General features: G+C 33.6%; 1 pseudogene; it reads right to left on the bottom strand.

The window, feature by feature from the left end:
• Positions 1-1,212: 1,212 nt before the first annotated feature.
• Positions 1,213-5,484, bottom strand: LOC107582263 (collagen alpha-2(IV) chain-like; annotated as a pseudogene).
• Between the last annotated feature and the right edge of the window lie 13,338 nt (positions 5,485-18,822).

Here is an 18,822-nt window from a genome sequence, read left to right as displayed (position 1 = left end):
ACATGACCCCTTTAAGAAAGTATATTTTTGTAAATAAACATAAATCATTCTTGTTATGTTATGTTCTTGCTGGCTTTGCATTTGTTCCAAGACATGCCCTTTTTATATGATATATTATAAAATATTTAGTAAAAATTTTATTTGATTGTAATTATAAATATATAATTAAATCCAGTTTACATGTATTATACTCCCTGCATTTAGTTGCATGACAATCCATTTTCAGAGTACATATACGGTACACTACTATTCACTTTTGAAAAAAAATTACTTTTACTTAGCAAAAATGCATTAAATTAATGGAAACTGACAGTAAAGATACTTACAGTGCTACAAAATATTTCTCATGTTTTAACCTACTGTATACTTAAACTTTATCAAAGCCACAGAAGTGGTTTATAGAAGATTTAATGGTAACACTTTACAATAAGGTTCCATTAGTTAATGTTGAACAAACAATGAACAATACATTTATTTAAGTATTTATTAATCTGTTATTGAAAATACAGTTGTTCATTGTTAATGTTAATTCACAGTTCATTAACTAACATTAACAAGCACAACTTTTGATTTTAATAATGCATTTGTAAATGTTGAAATTAACATTAACTGAGATTAATAAATGCTGTCGAAGTGTTGTTTATGCTTAGTTCATGTTAACTGAAGTTGTTAACTAATTAACCTTATTGTGAAGTGTTACCGATTTAATGGAAAGTGCTGAAGGGGCATTCAATTACCAGTGTATTCTAGCCAAAAAAGGTTCAAACCCTAGAAATAGTGATATATGAACTTCCACCACTGTACCACTAGTGTATGTATGTGTGTGTCTAAAACTCAAGAATAGTGTATAAAAAAAAAGTGTAAAAACAATAAATGATGTAGTGATGTGAAACTCACAGCAGATTTGTTAGGTGTCTCAGTTGGGTGAGTTTATATTCTTTTTACCAAGGTATTATCGCGTGTTATACAAATATCACAATTTATTAGACATTTAATGTAACAGTACAGTACTCAAGACATTAAAATTTCCCCAAACACAGTGAATTTCTTTTCTAACCACAAAATCAGACAAAAATAATCACTTCTTTTTAAAAGGGAACACGTTTTTCATTCACTTAAGTTTTTCATTTCCATCCAAAATAGCACCAAAATATCTCTATAGCTAAATAAATAAACAAAACAGAAATAGTCACAAATGATGTCCTTTTTATCGTCTCCAAAAAAAGTGACCAAAAGCATCTCGACCACTTCCACTCCGGAGACCTATTGATGTGCATTCTCAGTGCAGTTTTTTTTTTTTTTTTAGAAAACACGAGAGACTTGTGTCAGTTCTTCTTCATGCAGACGCTGCATGAGCTGATGCTATTGCGCTGTTTCTGTCCGTTGAGCACAGTACTGTGAGGAACGGAGTCAGAGAGCTGCATGTTCGCTCTAGTCAGCCAGAAACTGTAGAACGTGGGGGAATATTGGCATGTGCCACGCGGACCTTGGCACTCCACGAACGGCTGACTGCGGAAGTCCTGCAAACAGCTTCCTGTTGATGCCAGAGACTGTCCACCTCCCTCGTCCCCTGATCCTGTATGCTGGAACACAGAAATGAAGTTGCATCATGCGATTTGTTCAAAATGTTAAGTGATGCACAGTACCATCAAAACACTGAAGTCCTTATGTTTTGGAAAGAAGTGTTTTATGCTCACAAGGGCTGCATTTATTTGATCAAAAATACAGTAAAAACTGCAATATTGTGAAATATTATTACAATTTAAAATAACCATTTTCTATTTTAAAATATTATAATATGTAATTTATTTCTGTGATGCAAAGCTGAATTTTCAGCATCATTGCTCCAGTCTTCAATGACACATGATCCTTCAGAAATCATTCTAATATGCCGATTTACTGCTCTAGAAGCAATTCTTAACATTACTAAACATTATTTGTATTTCCTGCTGCCTAATATTTTAATACACTATAATACAGTGATACATTTCTTTCAGGATTATTATTTGATTTGAAAGATCAAAAGAACAACATTTATTAGACGTAGAAAACTTCTGTAAAATGATTCATGTTTTTACTGTCACTTTTGATCAATTTAATGCATCTTTGCTTAATGAAAGTATATTTTGAACGGTACTGTACATAGACTAATGCTTATAGTTTATTCTGACTGAAAATGACATTATGCATGCTGCTAACATAACAACTAGCTATGCTAACATAAGAAAATAATATCAAAGATACTGGTTCAGACTTAAATGGTTCATGTTTAACCAAATGTCTAAGTATTTAAATATATATTTTAACAAAATATTTTCTTTATTTAAATATATTATTATAAATACACCAAAATTAGATAATTTAAGGCAGAAGGAATGCATCTAAATGCCTAAAAATTCTGATAGGCAGCTTATTAGGGTTAGGAACAGAGTCGTACTCCTCTTCCCTTACCATAAGGAATGAATTTCCGAACCAGAGTCTTCTCCAATTGAATGGACACTTTGGTTTAGTCCCGTCTTGACTGTGTAATGTAATGGTTGGCAATGACGCCTCACACACCACACACCTGCTGATGTGTTGTTGAATTTCCATCCCCCTCAGGGTGGAATTCACGGGAATTGAGATGGTTGTAGACAGCCAGTAAGATTTGTCGCTGCGGCCGGCGTAATCACAGGCGTTCATATTACAGCAGGAGAATGGCAGAGTGCTGAACATTCGTAAACATGAACCTGCATGGCCTGGTGAAAACACACAAAAATAAGTTTGAACATTATTGTTATCAGGGTTATTATAATTAACTAAAACTCTAAACTGAAACTTTTATTGTTAACTGAAATAAATATGAAGTTTTTTTTTTATTTCAGCCAGTTCTGGCAAAGCAGCATTTTTCATATTCATTTAGTTTAACTTGATGCATTAAAATGACTAAAGTTTAAACCAAAATAAAAATGTATAAAAACTATATAGACATCTTAAAAAAATATATTAATAAAAATGACACAACAAAACTACTAATGCTTTAATTAAAATGAACTGAAAATGCAAAAAAAAATATTCAAAATATATAAAAAAACATACTAGTATCTCAAAAAACATTTTTGTTACTTGAAATACAATAAAAATGAAATGCACTAAAATAACTCAAATTAAAACTGAAATAACAATGAATAAAAATTATATAGAAATATTTAAAATAAAACAAAAATGTCAAAAACACAACAAAATTACTAAAACTTTAACTAAAAATATTAAATGGGAAAAACAAAATAAAAACTAAATGAAAAATATTTGTAAAAATCTCAAAAAAATTATCTCAAAAACATTAACTAGTCACTAACTAGTGTTGATTTCACTAGTTAAAAAACTAGCCAAAGAAACATTTCTTATTTTCACTTGATCCACTAAAATAACTAACATAAAAAACTGAAATAACATTGAAAAAACAAAAATACAGACATATTAAAAAAAAAAAAACTTAAGTTATGAAAAATAAAAAAAATCAAAAGAGTAAAAAAAAAACAATAGTATTTCAATGATACTAAAATAACACTGGTTGTTACATCATAGCTTTGTTTCAAAACCTAGTAAGCTGTATACCTACACTCTAAAAAATGCTGATATGGACTAACCCTACTGTTGGGTTAAAAAGCTAATTTAAAAATTTAACCCAACAGTTGGGTTAGTCCATATTTGACCCAACACTGGGTTGAAACAACCCAGCATTTTTTAGAGTGTAGGCAGCATTTTATGGAATCATAGGTGTTTTGAGTGTGAATGTGTTCATTAGCCACATACCCAGGTCTTATAGTAGACTGTAGCCGTTCCATAACTCTGTTAGGCCCGAAGGACAAGTGGGCACAATCTCAGACTGGCTGTGCATCACCAAAAGGAAGCCAGAGGAAGACCGTCCAAGAGGACCCTGATCACCAACTGGTCCTGGTGGTCCTGGCATGGAAAAATAAGTGTATGGACAAATGGTTGGGTTGATGAATTGGTCGATGTTAGTCACTCTGGATAAAAACATCTGCTAAATATATGAATGTAATTGTAGTGGATGAATGATGGCAGGAGGAAACAGGATACAACAGTGTCAGGCACAGTTGAGTCAATAATTACTGTAAGTTGTTAATAATATATATATAAAAAAAAAAAACATACCCCGAGAGCCTTTTTCTCCTTTCTCGCCACTCTCTCCAGGGTTTCCAGATAGTCCGCCTGGTCCTTCTGGCCCAGGAAGTCCAGGAAATCCACCATCTCCTATTTGTCCCTTTATACCTGAGAAAAATAGGCAGTGTTCATCCAAACACAAACAATTCTGATCATTTACTTACCCTCATTTGCACTTCTGCACGTTCAAACTTTAAGATTTTGACATTAATGACATCAAACATTATAGGTTTTCACTCACAGAATCTTAATGTGATACATTTAAATGGTTTGAAATCAAGAAAAACAGTTGTTTAGACTACTTTAATGAAGAATATACAGTGCTTTTTGTAAATATAAAGTTATTTATATATATATACAGTATATATATATATATATATTCTTTATTATTTATAGATATGTTATTTTAATATTAGTCTTGGCATTCAAGAAGTAGTGTTATTTTGGTATTATTTATATATTATAGTATTTACTAATATTTTAAAATTAGCTTTTATTTTTATATTTTGTATTATTAATTTTAGTTTAGGTTTTAATAATTTTGTTATGTGCTTATGTAATTTTAATATTTGTTTAAATATATATCTATTTTTTTATATAGCTTTAATTAATTTTTTATTCACTTAAACTTATTTACACTGAAAAAAATTGGTGGCAAAAAAAAGAAAAAAATCACTTAAGCCATGGATTTTATGCATTCCTTTAAGCCATGGATTTTATGCATTTCTTGATTAGGTGATTTCATTTAAATTATAGGTGCCTGCTTGGGCACATATTGTGCCTACACTCAGAAATCCTAATGAACCCACAAAGGACTAGAATTTTTTATCAATATTTATTTTCTTTTCATTTATGAACTATGAGAATGCCATGTAGTACTACTGTATCTGTAAATGCATTCATGGTGTTATTTTGCTTGTGTTTTCCTCTCAGGGGTGTGTTTGCAGTGTGAAATCAGGGTGCAACGGTCAAGGAATTAAAGGACAAAAGGTAATAGAATATGCAAACATATATAAACATACATGCAATCATATCCACACACAAATGACAATGTCTTATTATGTCACAAACATTGCTTTGTGACTGCCTTTATCCTTACAGTGTGTTAAATTCAATTCACGTTTATTTGTATAATGCTTTTCACAATACAAATCATTGCAAAGCAGCTTCACAGAAAATGAAAGTTTCTACATTACATTTAGGAGTAGCTTATTCAAAACATCAGCAGAGCTAGTGTGAAAATATCTAGAGTTCCTACAGTTAAAGGGATAGTTCACTCAAAAATAAAAAAATCTGTCATTAATTACTCACCCTCATGTCGTTCAATCAGGGTGCAACGGTCAAGGAATTAAAGGACAAAAGGTAATAGAATATGCAAACATATATAAACATACATGCAATCATATCCACACACAAATGACAATGTCTTATTATGTCACAAACATTGCTTTGTGACTGCCTTTATCCTTACAGTGTGTTAAATTCAATTCACGTTTATTTGTATAATGCTTTTCACAATACAAATCATTGCAAAGCAGCTTCACAGAAAATGAAAGTTTCTACATTACATTTAGGAGTAGCTTATTCAAAACATCAGCAGAGCTAGTGTGAAAATATCTAGAGTTCCTACAGTTAAAGGGATAGTTCACTCAAAAATAAAAAAATCTGTCATTAATTACTCACCCTCATGTCGTTCCAAACCCGTAAGACCTTTGTTCATTTTCAGAACACAAATTAAGATGTTTTTGATCAAATCTGAGCGCTCTCAGACCCTGCATAGACAGCAACGCAACTGTAATATTCCCAGGTCCAGAAACGTAGTAAGGACATCGGTAAAACAGTCCATGTGACATCAGTGGCTCAACTTCAGTTTTGCGAAGCTACGAGAATACTTTTTGAGCGCAAAGAAAACAAAAATAATTTTTTTTTCAACAATTCTTCTCCCCCGAGTTAACGTCTTCCGCCATTTTAGAGAGTATCACAACGCATACGCACACTTTCCCCTAAGCGTAAACAACGCTGATTACGCTGATTACGTTCATGAGCGCACTTTCACCCCCAAACGTAAACAACGCTGATTACGCAGATTACGTTCATGCGCACTTTCTCCCCCAAACGTAAACAACGCTGATTACGCAGATTACGTTCATGAGCGCACTTTCTCCCCAAACGTAAACAACGCTGATTACGCAGATTACTTCATGCGCACTTTCTCCCCCAAATGTAAACAACGCTGATTACGCAGTTTACGCTCATGCGTAATGACGTGTTTGTTGGCGGGGTCAAGTTGTTCGCGGGAATCGAATTACTAACGACTCGTTTAGGCTGTGCAGAGTCGATTCTTTATTTTGGGAGAAAATAACTTTATTTATCGTGCACTTTCGGCTTTACAACTTTGCAGATCGTTTACATTCACATTTTACATACAGCTAGTTTACAGACTGCACGAAAGGCAATTTTGGAAATGTCATAATAGGGGCACTTTAAAATAAAATTGACTTTTTATTTGTGGCATATTCTCATACAGAGATTGACAGTATTTTTGTTTGTACTTTGTTTTGACATTCAACAACCTATATAACATTTATTGTTGCATAGACTCTTTATTAGAGCATTGATTAATGTTGATAAAATGTATATCTGTTTATTTTATTATTATTTTTTATTACACAGGGAGATATTGGATTTCCAGGCATGCCCGGACCTAAAGGTTCTAGGGTATGGAGTGTGTGAGTGTGTTAATATATTTCCTTTGACAGCTGCAGTATAACTGAAGTCTAGCCAATCTGTCTCTCGTTCGCATTCTCTCAATAAGGAAGTTTTAGGAACACCAGGACTTCCTGGCTCACCAGGACTACCAGTAAGTCTTGACTTATTTTAGAGAATATTTTAGTTATTTTACTTAATAACTTGCATTTGAGTGTATCAGGGTTATTACTAAAATTAAAACTTAAAACCATTAAAAAATGTCTCTAAAACTTTTCTAATTTTCATTTAGTGTAAATTGAAGTATTGAAACAACTCAAACTAAAAACTCAAAACTTAATAAGAACTATATAGACATATTTAAGAAAAAAAACTAAAAAAATGACAAAAACACAACAAAATTACTAAAATTTTAACTAAAATATAATGAAAACAGAAAATATAAAAATAAAATCGAATTACAAATATGAACAAAAAATATAATACAAATCAATGATACTAAAATAACACTAGTGTGTATCCCGTTTATGTTCTGTTTCTGGATATGATTAATAGCCTAAATGGTTAAAAGGGGAAGACAGATGCTACTTACTGTAAATGTCATACATTAGGTCTCATTATTACTTTTAAATACTTGGCATGATGTTACTTGACATTAGCTGCTTCAACCAATATACAGTAGACTCATTTAAGAGATGCTCGTGTGAAAATCATGTTTTCCTCTTTCAGGGGTTCCCTCGGAAAGAGGGTCCGAGGGGGCCTCATGGTCTCCTAGGATGCAATGGAACAAAGGTAATGCACAAGTATGCAAACAAATTCTGTGTAATCATTATTTTTTATGTTAATGTTCATAATATCTTAATATCTTTATTTAAATACTATTTGTAAAACTAAGCATTCAAAAGATCTTATTAAGGGATATTTTTAGGTAGACATAGAGTGACTGTTATATGAAATTTTATGCAAGTTTCTTTCAAATGAAAGAAATATGTGCTCTAAAATCAGTTCATAATATCAAACATATTTGATATCCTCCAACTGGAAGGAATCATAGTATGAAGCTGAAAAAAATCTGAGTCTGTGTCTCATAAACTATGAGATTTTCTGAAATCTCTCAGCTCCATCTGCCTGAAATCTGCAGACCGTCTTTTGACTTTAAGCAGCATCAACTAGTCCAGACTGTAAACCAGGGCAAAAACCGTACCACTTTACTGTTTTACACAAAGTTTACCCAAAATAATCATTAAAGTTACTAATATTGCTGATAAACAAACATACTCTCATAACAATTCGTAACTATTTTGTGTTTATCTGTCTCTATTTCAGGGTGAGATGAGGTTACCTGGTTTTCCTGGTGTAGTGGGAGTTCAGGGGCATCGAGGAAAAGAAGGCCCTTCTGGAATTCTTGGTGACAATGTATGTTACACATGGCTGCTTTACAAGCTCACAGTTTGAAAATATATCAAAATTTTACGCATGCTCTTAGAAGAAATGTATATCTGTTTATTTTATTATTATTTTTTATTACACAGGGAGATATTGGATTTCCAGGCATGCCCGGACCTAAAGGTTCTAGGGTATGGAGTGTGTGAGTGTGTTAATATATTTCCTTTGACAGCTGCAGTATAACTGAAGTCTAGCCAATCTGTCTCTCGTTCGCATTCTCTCAATAAGGGAGTTTTAGGGACACCAGGATTTCCTGGCTCACCAGGAATACCAGTAAGACTTATTTTAGAGAATATTTTAGTTATTTTACTTAATAACTTGCATTTGAGTGTATCAGGGTTATTACTAAAATTAAAACTTAAAACCATTAAAAAATGTCTCTAAAACTTTTCTAATTTTCATTTAGTGTAAATTGAAGTATTGAAACAACTAAAACTAAAAACTCAAAACTTAATAAGAACTATATAGACATATTTAAGAAAAAAAAGCTAAAAAAATGACAAAAACTTAAAATTTTAACTAAAATATAATGAAAACAGAAAATATAAAAATAAAATCGAATTAAAAATATGAACAAAAAATATAATACAAATCAATGATACTAAAATAACACTAGTGTGTATCCCGTTTATGTTCTGTTTATGGATATGATTAATAGCCTAAATGGTTAAAAGGGGAAGACCGATGCTACTTACTGTAAATGTCATACATTAGGTCTCATTATTACTTTTAAATACTTGGCATGATGTTACTTGACATTAGCTGCTTCAACCAATATACAGTAGACTCACTTAAGAGATGCTCGTGTGAAAATCATGTTTTCCTCTTTCAGGGGTTCCCTGGGAAAGAGGGTCCGAGGGGGCCTCATGGTCTCGTAGGATGCAATGGAACAAAGGTAATGCACAAATATGCAAACAAATTCTGTGTAATCATTATTTGTGAATACATTTTAATTAACTGTTTAACCATATGAAAGGTCACTGTCATCACTGACTTTTTTCTTTCAGGGTGAGCCTGGTCCCCCAGGCTTAATAGGGCTGATGGGAGCTCCTGCCACGAGCTCCTGAGTTGAGTAAGCATATATAGTGGGGGGGAAAAACTATATATATATACAGTATATATATGTGTGTGTGTGTGTGTGTGTGCACCAAACAGAGTGCTATCAATATGAAAATGTTTTAAATTAAACTTGTTATGCACAACACACATATTAAAAATATTATAATTATTATAATAAAATATTATAATATTAAAATATATATTAAGTATTAAGAAGTTAAGAAAATTTTGACATTTTGAAACCTCAACATAAGTGGTAAACAAGACAGTGGTAAGATGAACCTCTCATAAAATGCCATAGAATTATCACAGACATGCCATGTTTTATATTCCTATTTTCTTTCACTTTCATTAAAGGTCAAAATGTGGGTGGTGTGGCAAATGAAAACACTGAATTCTCTCGTTTTTCTTTGGGACTTGTTGCAGTGTGTGAGTCTGGATTTGAGCCTTTATTAGATTTAAGCTGTCAATTTAAACAGCAAACTGTTTTGTTGTTGTTGCTTTCAGGGAAGGCCAGGAATCCAAGGGCCTAAGCTGTGTTTTATTTGATTAACTTCAGTCCTTTAAGAAGTGTTAACAAGCTTAATTACTTATTTAAAAAATGCACTCATGTCAATGATAATAATGACCATAAATAACTGTTATTTTTAGGGAGATCGCTATTACCTGCCATCCACTGAACAAGTGAAAGGACTTTGTGGTTTTCCAGGCAGTGATGGAGATAAAGTACGAGAATTCATAATGAGAATAAAGTAAATAATGCGGCTTTAACATTTGGGACAAGCACTCTACGGCTTATTGTATGTATTTTGTTATATTTTTGACTGAGATTTCTAATTGGTTGTGGATTTACAGGGGCCACCGGGATTGCCAGGGTTGTCAGGACCAGTTGGACCAGAGGGGCCTAGAGGATTACCAGTAAGTCAATGCTTTTTTATCTCATTTATGATTAAGTTTACAGAAGTCAGAATGCAGAAAGAGCTTTATTACCAAGTATGTTTACACACACAAGGAATTTGACTTGGCGACAGGAGCTTCCAGTGCAGAAGAAAGTACAGACATAGTGCGGACATAGTGCAGACATACATGATAGTGCAGATATACAGGTGCATAGGAATTACACAGTAGAGGTGGAATATAACACTATTATAAGAAAAAAAACAGAAAATTAAATAAATAAATATACAGAAGTAGAAATATATAGAACTTTTTTTTAATGCAGAAAGAGCTTTATTACCAAGTATGTTTACACACACAAGGAATTTGACTTGGCGACAGGAGCTTCCAGTGCAGAAGAAAGTACAGACATAGTGCGGACATAGTGCAGACATACATGATAGTGCAGATATACAGGTGCATAGGAATTACACAGTAGAGGTGGAATATAACACTATTATAAGAAAAAAAACAGAAAATTAAATAAATAAATATACAGAAGTAGAAATATATAGAACATTTTTTTTTTAAATAGCATGTATTTGTTTAAACAAATGTACAGATATGTTATTTACAAGTGTGCAGTTTACAAATGGACGATTTTCAGATTCTACACTCTAAAAAATGCTGGGTTGTTTCAACCCAATGTTGGGTCAAATATGGACTAACCCAACTGTTGGATTAAAAAGCTAATTTAAAAATGTAACCAAAATTTATCCCAACAGCTGGGTTAGCCCATATTTGACCCAACATTGGGTTGAAACAACCCAGCATTTTTTAGAGTGTATGTATAAATAAATGAGTCAGTTATGATGGACAATGTATAGTTATGAATGTTTTAATTGTTCAGGCTGAATATAGCCTGCGGGAAAAAAACTGTTCTTGTGGCTGGCTGTTCAAGGGTCCAGTGATGTTTACAATTATGTTTTTATCATTTTGATTTAACTGTTTAATTCTTTTAGGGAATACAAGGCATTCCTGGACCACAAGGAGAGAAGGATTGTTCTGATTAACTAATGGTAACATGTCAGGTCAGTATAATGCATATATGTGAATCAAATTTTTTTTTGTACATATAGGGTCTAGAGGGTCGAAGCATGCAATACCTGAACCCATAGGTCAAAAGGTCAGTATTATCAACTTTTGAGCTTTTGCTTTCTCTTACAAAACATGTCTGTCACCTACAGTAAATGAATGTGCAAATTAATCCATTTGATTTTAGTTTTTAATAATGGTCTTTTTAATCTGATTTTATGAACTCTGAAATACATTACCGGGGCTCTGCTGTAGGGGGAGAGGGGGCATACCAGGCATACCAGGACAAAAAGGTGTAAAGTTATTTGCATCAGGACCAAAGGAGCCTAAGCATGCCCCAATGAATGAATTTGAGTTTTGTGAAAAATCACCCTCTTTTTGGTTTCAGGGTGACACTGGAGATCCTGGAGACATTGGATGTCCTGGCCTGATTGTGAGTAGACAAACACATTTTTTTATTTTTTATTTTTTGTTGTTGTTGTTGCTATTGTTTAATTGGAATTGCTTTAAATGATGTGCAAGCACGCACAAAGTCCAACTGCTGTATTCTGCAGGGTCTTTGTGGTCATGCTGGTCCTAAGGGGAAGAAAGGGGAAATTGGAGCACCTGGGGGTCCGGTAAATAACTAAATGGCGAGAGAGAGAGAGAATGACTCAAGCTCTCCCAATTTGCCCTCTCCCAGGCTCAGGTCATCTCTCTCCCAGGAGACCCTGGTTGCCCTGGAGATATATATATATATTCCTGAATTTTCAGCAGTCTTTAGTGTCACATGATCCTTCAGAAGTCACTGTAATTTGTTGACCTGATGTTCAAAAAACATTTCTTATTAGCACAGTTGAAAACATTTTTGTGAAACCTTGATACATTTGTTCACGGACCCCAAACTTTTGAAAGATGGTGTATATCAGATCATATTTGCTCCTTTAATGATTCTTTAAAAGAGTCCTTGATCAATGACTGACTTGAAGTTCAATTTTTAAAATACCCAGTGAAAAGTCTAATGCCATGTAAAAACAAACCTTGTTTGCCTCCTAAGGTGTTCCTGGTTTGTCCTGCGAAGTGGGTCCCAAGGGTTCACAAGGTTCACCTGGGATAAAAGATGGATTCCTTTTTACCAAGCATAGTCAGACAACAACTACCAGACTGTCCTCCTGAGTCAAAACCTGTGTACTTTGGATATTCGCTTCTCTTCATCAACGGCAATAACTGCGGACATGGACAAGACCTAGGCATGAAACACAGACAGAACATTCTTACGACAACTCATGCACATATGGATGCACATAATGCAAATAGACATAGATGTGGGAAGACACGTTTACATACGTAACAGATCTGAGCACAGAAATTCAGTCAGTGAAATTCACAGTCTGTGTGCGCTTATGTGTTTGTAGGATGTGTTTGCAAATGTTCTCCATGCCTTTCCTGGTGTGCAATCCCAATGACACTTGTCACTACGCCTTTCGAAATTATTACTCCTATTGGCTGTCTACAGACATGGCGAAGTCTGGCAACATGGAATTGATATCTGGTGATTCGTTGGCTAATTATATCAGCAGGTAAATGCGGAGCCTGTGTTTCCTCAGTAGTGTTTATATCACTTTGTTACAAACGGTAAAACATCCATGGATAGATAATATGATTAAAAGAGAGGAGTTCAACTGTCTTTCTCTCAATACCTTAAAGGTGTTCAGTATGTGAGGCACCAGCTAATGTAATAGCACTTCACAGCCAGACCATGGAAATCTCAGACTGCCCTAAAGGTTGGCTTCCACTATGGAAAGGTTACTCCTTTGTAATGGTAAGAAGCAGCTATATATTAATGTATTGTTCAAAGTAAAAAAAAAATATTCAGCACATTTAGTATTCTTATTATGTATGCAATACAGCTGTTGGGTGAAGTTCAATAAATGAAAAGAACGCTTGGATTTCAGATGTGTTAAGGAAATTTCAGGATTTACTTCTATCCTGATTCATACAGCTTCTGGCTTGCATCACTTGATCCAAGAAGAATGTTCAGGTACAATCATTTTGAATATTAAACAATTGAATTGAATCTGATTTGCATTAAATGGGTAATCTAGATAAAATAGAAGTAAACCTTTTCTCTTAAAAGGAAAACAATACTATTTTCACAAATCAGATTTCTTCACGATTCACTGCCTAAATCGTAAACTAGCATAGATTTTAAAATACTGTTATATTAAATAAACCACATTAGGAAACGTTATCCTTTTTTTATTCTCATTCCTCAGTGTCCCAGTCCACCAGACAGCAAGACATCAGCCGCTGTCAGGTCTGTATGAAGCAGTAGTTTTTATGTCAGAGGTGAATTTGGTAAAGACTTGAACTATGAACTTCCAGCAGTCTTTTTTTCACGACTTGAATAATGTCAGTAGAATCTGTGAAATTCGCCTGAAAACAAATGTGTGTATATATCGTTCTCTCCCATGAGTGATTGTCATTACGTTTGCTGTGGTCCAGTCAAGGAACAGTTCACCCATAAATGAAAATTTGCTGAAAATCTACTCACTCTCCGGCCATCCAAGATGTAGAGGAGTTTGTTTCTTAATTGGAACAGATTTGGAGAAATTTAGCATTGCATCACTTGGTCACCAATGGATCCTCTGCAGTGAATGGGTACCGTCAGAATGAGAGTCCAAACAGCTGATAAAAACATCATAATAATTCACAAGTCCTCACAAGTAATCGACACATATTCAGTCCATCAATTAATGTCTTGTGAAATGAAAAGTTGCATGTTTGTAAGAAACAAATCCATCATGAAGGTGTATTAACTTTAAAACAGTCACTTCTGGCCAGAGTTTCCATAATCCATAATAACACTTTCTCCAGTGAAAAGTCCATTCTCTGTTGTCCTCTTACATTAAAATCCTTATATATTTGTTTAGAATTGTTTTGGACAGTTTTCACGTGTAAACAGTGCTTGGTCTGTGCATATTTCTCTCTTAATTCAGATGAGATTACTCCCCCCTTGCTTTCTTTCTCTCCCTCTCGCTCCGTCCCTCTATCAAATCTCCTTCTCTTCACTGTCAAAGGTAAGAATATGCAGTGATAGCAGGGCTAGCTGTCAAGTGCTTCATTTAGAGATTGTCATGTGAAATTGTCCAGAGAGGCCTCTGTGATGTAACTGCAGAGATGAGACGTTTCCCACCAAGTCGGTTTCATGATTTATAAAGTAAATTTTAAAGATTATTTACATCAAAAGCGCACAAAAGTGCGATATTTACCTCACAAGATCAATTCAGATTAGTCTTACAACACAAAAGGTCCGTACACGTTCTGCTGTTATTGGAACAGTGACATCTACTGGCACGTCTTCAAAACAAATGCAACACCAGACAAAATATGGAACAAAGGTCATTTTCATAGAGCGGTTGGACACTTTTTAACACACCCACACACAATTAATTCCACCCACAAGCACAGCTAAATTTGCGGTAATAAAACAGTCGGTTTTAAAATAAACTCAAGTTATATAACAACAGGAACATGTAAGAACCCCCCCCCCCCCCCCCCCCCCCCACTGGAGAAAGCAATATTATGAATAGAAGACTCTTATTTCAGCTGAAAGCACTGGTTTGAATTTAAAAACATCTTAATGATGGATTTGTTTATTATAAACATGCATATTTTTGCTTCAAGATGTTAATTGATGGACTGGAGCATGTGGATTACTTGTGAATTATTGTGATGTTTTTTTCAGCTGTCTGGACTCATTCTGATGGCACCCATTCACTACAGAGGATACATTGGTGAGCGAGTGATGTAATGTTAAATTTTCCAAATCTGTTATGACGAAGAAACAAACTCATCTACATCTTGGATGTTGAGGGTGAATACATTTTAGGAAGTTTTAATTTTGGGTTGAACTACTCCTTTAACGAGTGGAATGGTACAGTTATGGATGAAGCAGTTTTTTTTTAAAGAACACAACCAAACAAAAATAAAAGATTCCCTTTAATGGAAGTTGTTTGTTTTGGATTTGCTAAATCAGAGGCCCAGTGTTTTTCACCACTAAGGATTCTACAGCTTTCTTTCCTTCCTCTGTGTCCTGTCCAGCACTTATAAATGTGTTTTTCTCAAAATTACTCAAATGAGAGGTCAAATCAGAATTTGGGGTGACTTCAGTTCAGCTACTCATTAATAAATTATTTTTCATTTTTAGTTCATTATAAATGACTTTTATCTGGGAATAACAGTTGTAAGCCATTAGAAAATATTTTTTTCTCCTGGCTAGATTCAAGTATGCATTGAGAAACAGAGGATCAATAAATAGTATTTTGAGCTCAGGTTGCTTATATTGAGCATAAACTGTGTATAAATAATTTAGTATTTAAAACAGAAACAAAATAGTTAATCTACTTTAGTAATGCAACTGAAAAATAGTATTTAATGTTTAAATATTTTTTTCGTTATTTTAATTGTTAACTAAAACACTTTACATAAATGTCTTCCTGAGTAACACTCTTTAAACATGTTAATGGTACTAATTTAATAATCAAATAATAAATAGCATAAAATAAAATGTCAGTCTTCTAAATCCACAATTTATTTTAATATAAATCCTTTAAGGAATTCACTAAATATCCTGATTCAAAGTTCAATTGATCCCTGCTTAAGTATTTTGGATGTGTCTGAAGCGATTTGTGCGACTGAAAGTGTGCTTATCATTTGGACTATGATTTTCTTTATTATACAAATAATATACAAATGCTTGATTATACAAAAATATACAAATACTTTGATATAGATATACGTGCTATTGGCATTTTATTCAAGAAAGTATCAAAGTATGTTTCTTGGTGTACAAAGCTTATTTGAAAATATTTTTGGTGATGAGGTTTTGCAAAGCATATTTAAGCTTGTTCATATTTAACACTGAATGAATCAGAGTTAATGGTGCTATTTGTTAGATTAATGAAAAAAGGAAAAGAAACTTGAGAAACGTTAAGAGCGACAAAGTGTGTGTATGTGTAGTCATGTGAATTCAGCATAGCATTGCATTAAGGAGCTTTAACATTTTTTTAAATTTTAATATTTATCATATTCAGTTCACTTGTATATTGTAAACAGGAATTGTAATGAATTATTACATATAAAAGCTCTCCAATGCCAAATCATCTGAGGAATTAGGAGTGTAGTAGCAACAACACTTCCTCTAAAGAAAATATGAAAACGGGCATTTATTTAATCTGCTTTGTCGCAGATCCACTGCAGTCAGTCAGGTGTATATTTCTTGTCTTTTTTTTCTGTACTAAACGAATTAAAGCAGAATTGGCTAAAAGTGTGATTTATGTGTGCATATGAATCACACGTACTGTTTTGTGCTTTCATAATTGAAAAATAATAGTTTAGTGCAGAAGTTAATAGTTTCCTTTTTTTTGACTGCAATGTTTAATAGCTCGAGTACTGTATAATTGAAAATGCTGTAATGGTTTTTGTCAATATATATATAAAAAATGAATATTTCTGTATTGTATAGAATCCCAATACATCTCAGTTCTCTTATGTACAGATTTTAATTGGCCAAATTATACTCTTTTTTTCTTGTTAAACACTCCATCAGTCCATAATTAAAGATTGTGTTTGGATGTGTACTAGTAACATTGCACTACTTGTATAAATCATCTTTTGGATGAAATTAATATGTAGCTCTAGTTTTATTTATGGCATGTATTTGTACCAAAACTTTGCTGAAATACAGTGTTGTAGTAATCACTGCATGTGTGGAAGTTCTCTGTGTGCTGAATGTAATTTCAAACTCTAAATCTCCCCCCTAGGATGAGACAATATAGTTTACATTGATGTACTGTGATGTTGAATAATGAAGGATAAAAATAATGAAAAAAATAATGAAGGACACAACGTGAGCTGCTGCTGAAAAAGTGCATGATCCAAGTTGTCTTAAAAATGAGAGGCAAACTCTAAATCTCCCCCCTAGGATGAGACAATATAGTTTACATTGATGTACTGTGATGTTGAATAATGAAGGATAAAATAATGAAAAAAATAATGAAGGACACAACGTGAGCTGCTGCTGGAAAAGTGCATGATCCAAGTTGTCTTAAAAATGAGAGGTGCTTTAAACTAATTCATAAAGCTAAGTCCTAAGTCATGACTACTTCAGGCTGACCACAAGATGTCAGGCCAGAGTCTCTTTTGAATACCTAATGCAAATGTTTTTGTGTGGATTTTCACTATGAGTTTGGCTTTGAAAAGTCTCTAAAACATTAGTTTATAAAATTCACTCCTTTTTCTAGTAGGTGGTGATCTCATAGCAAAATCATTTAGTTCAAACTGGATGTGGCATTACTGGAACGTGACCTCATGTTCAAAGGCCCCAGTGCCACCTTTTCTAACTAAATACTACAACCTGGAACTTACAGTGAAACAGTAAAAAATAAAAACCTTTTTTGGAAGGCTGTCTGTGAAAGAAAGGAAAAGGAACTCTCGATAGTGTTCTGGGTGGCTGCTACACTTTTAAAAATAAAGGTTCTTTACTGGCATCTATGGTTCCATAAAGAATTTTAACATCTGTAGAAACTTTAAGTTGTTGCTAGGGTGTTCTGCATGGTTGCTAGAGTATTTATAGGTGGTTGCTTGACTGTTCTGGTTGGTTGCTAAATAGTTACTTACTAGCCAAAGTCAAAAAGGCCTACCACTATGATATTCTTCAATTCTTCTAATGGTTTCTCTATGGCATCACTGTGCAAACCCTTTGGAATCTTAATTTTTTAAGAGTGTAGATGGTTGCTTACTAGCCCATATTTAAAAGAGCCAAATCCCATAAATTATATTCTGGTCTCAAAATATGGTTTGAGGGGTTTAAGATCCATATGAACAAAAGTGATACTTAATAATGTGTCTTCTACTGCAAAGATTTTTTTGGGCTTTGTTTTATAATGCATATCACACCTGTCACTATATTTTTCATCAGTGCTTTGAAACTTAATTGAGAATTCATTAATAATTAAATTGATTAATTAATCTCTACAGTGCGAATAGAAGATGTTCCCAACAGCACAAATGCTTATTATACTTCTTGAGTTAACACTTCAGGAAAACACACATTATTCTCTTCATTCAGAATCAATTAAGTTTATAAAAGCTTTTATTATTCGCTTCTGCCATGGCGTGTGTGCTTCAGAGCGATGGAGACGCACACCCAGGCATTTCTCTGTTGTATTTGTTTTAGATTAGCTGAACAAACCCGGATCCATTCAGTCTAATGCTTTTATTGTAGCCCTCTTTGTCAAGTCGCAATTTGTTCATTTGCGTTATCTAAATGAGAGTGTTTCCCATTAGTGTGGGACCAGAAGATTGTAAATGCTTTATGACATCACAATCCACTATCACCCAGCAACCTGGGCAGCTGTCAGTCAACCGTACGAGTGGAAGGAGAGTTTAAAAAGAGCGCTTGGGATTTCCAAGGGTCCAGAACCAGAACCA

Source organism: Sinocyclocheilus grahami, unplaced genomic scaffold (genome assembly GCF_001515645.1).
Source record: "Sinocyclocheilus grahami isolate Dianchi unplaced genomic scaffold, SAMN03320097.WGS_v1.1 scaffold42.1, whole genome shotgun sequence".
NCBI lineage: Eukaryota > Metazoa > Chordata > Actinopteri > Cypriniformes > Cyprinidae > Sinocyclocheilus > Sinocyclocheilus grahami.
The sequence above is the reverse complement of the archived record's forward strand: the minus strand, read 5'-3'. Positions and strand labels throughout refer to the sequence as shown.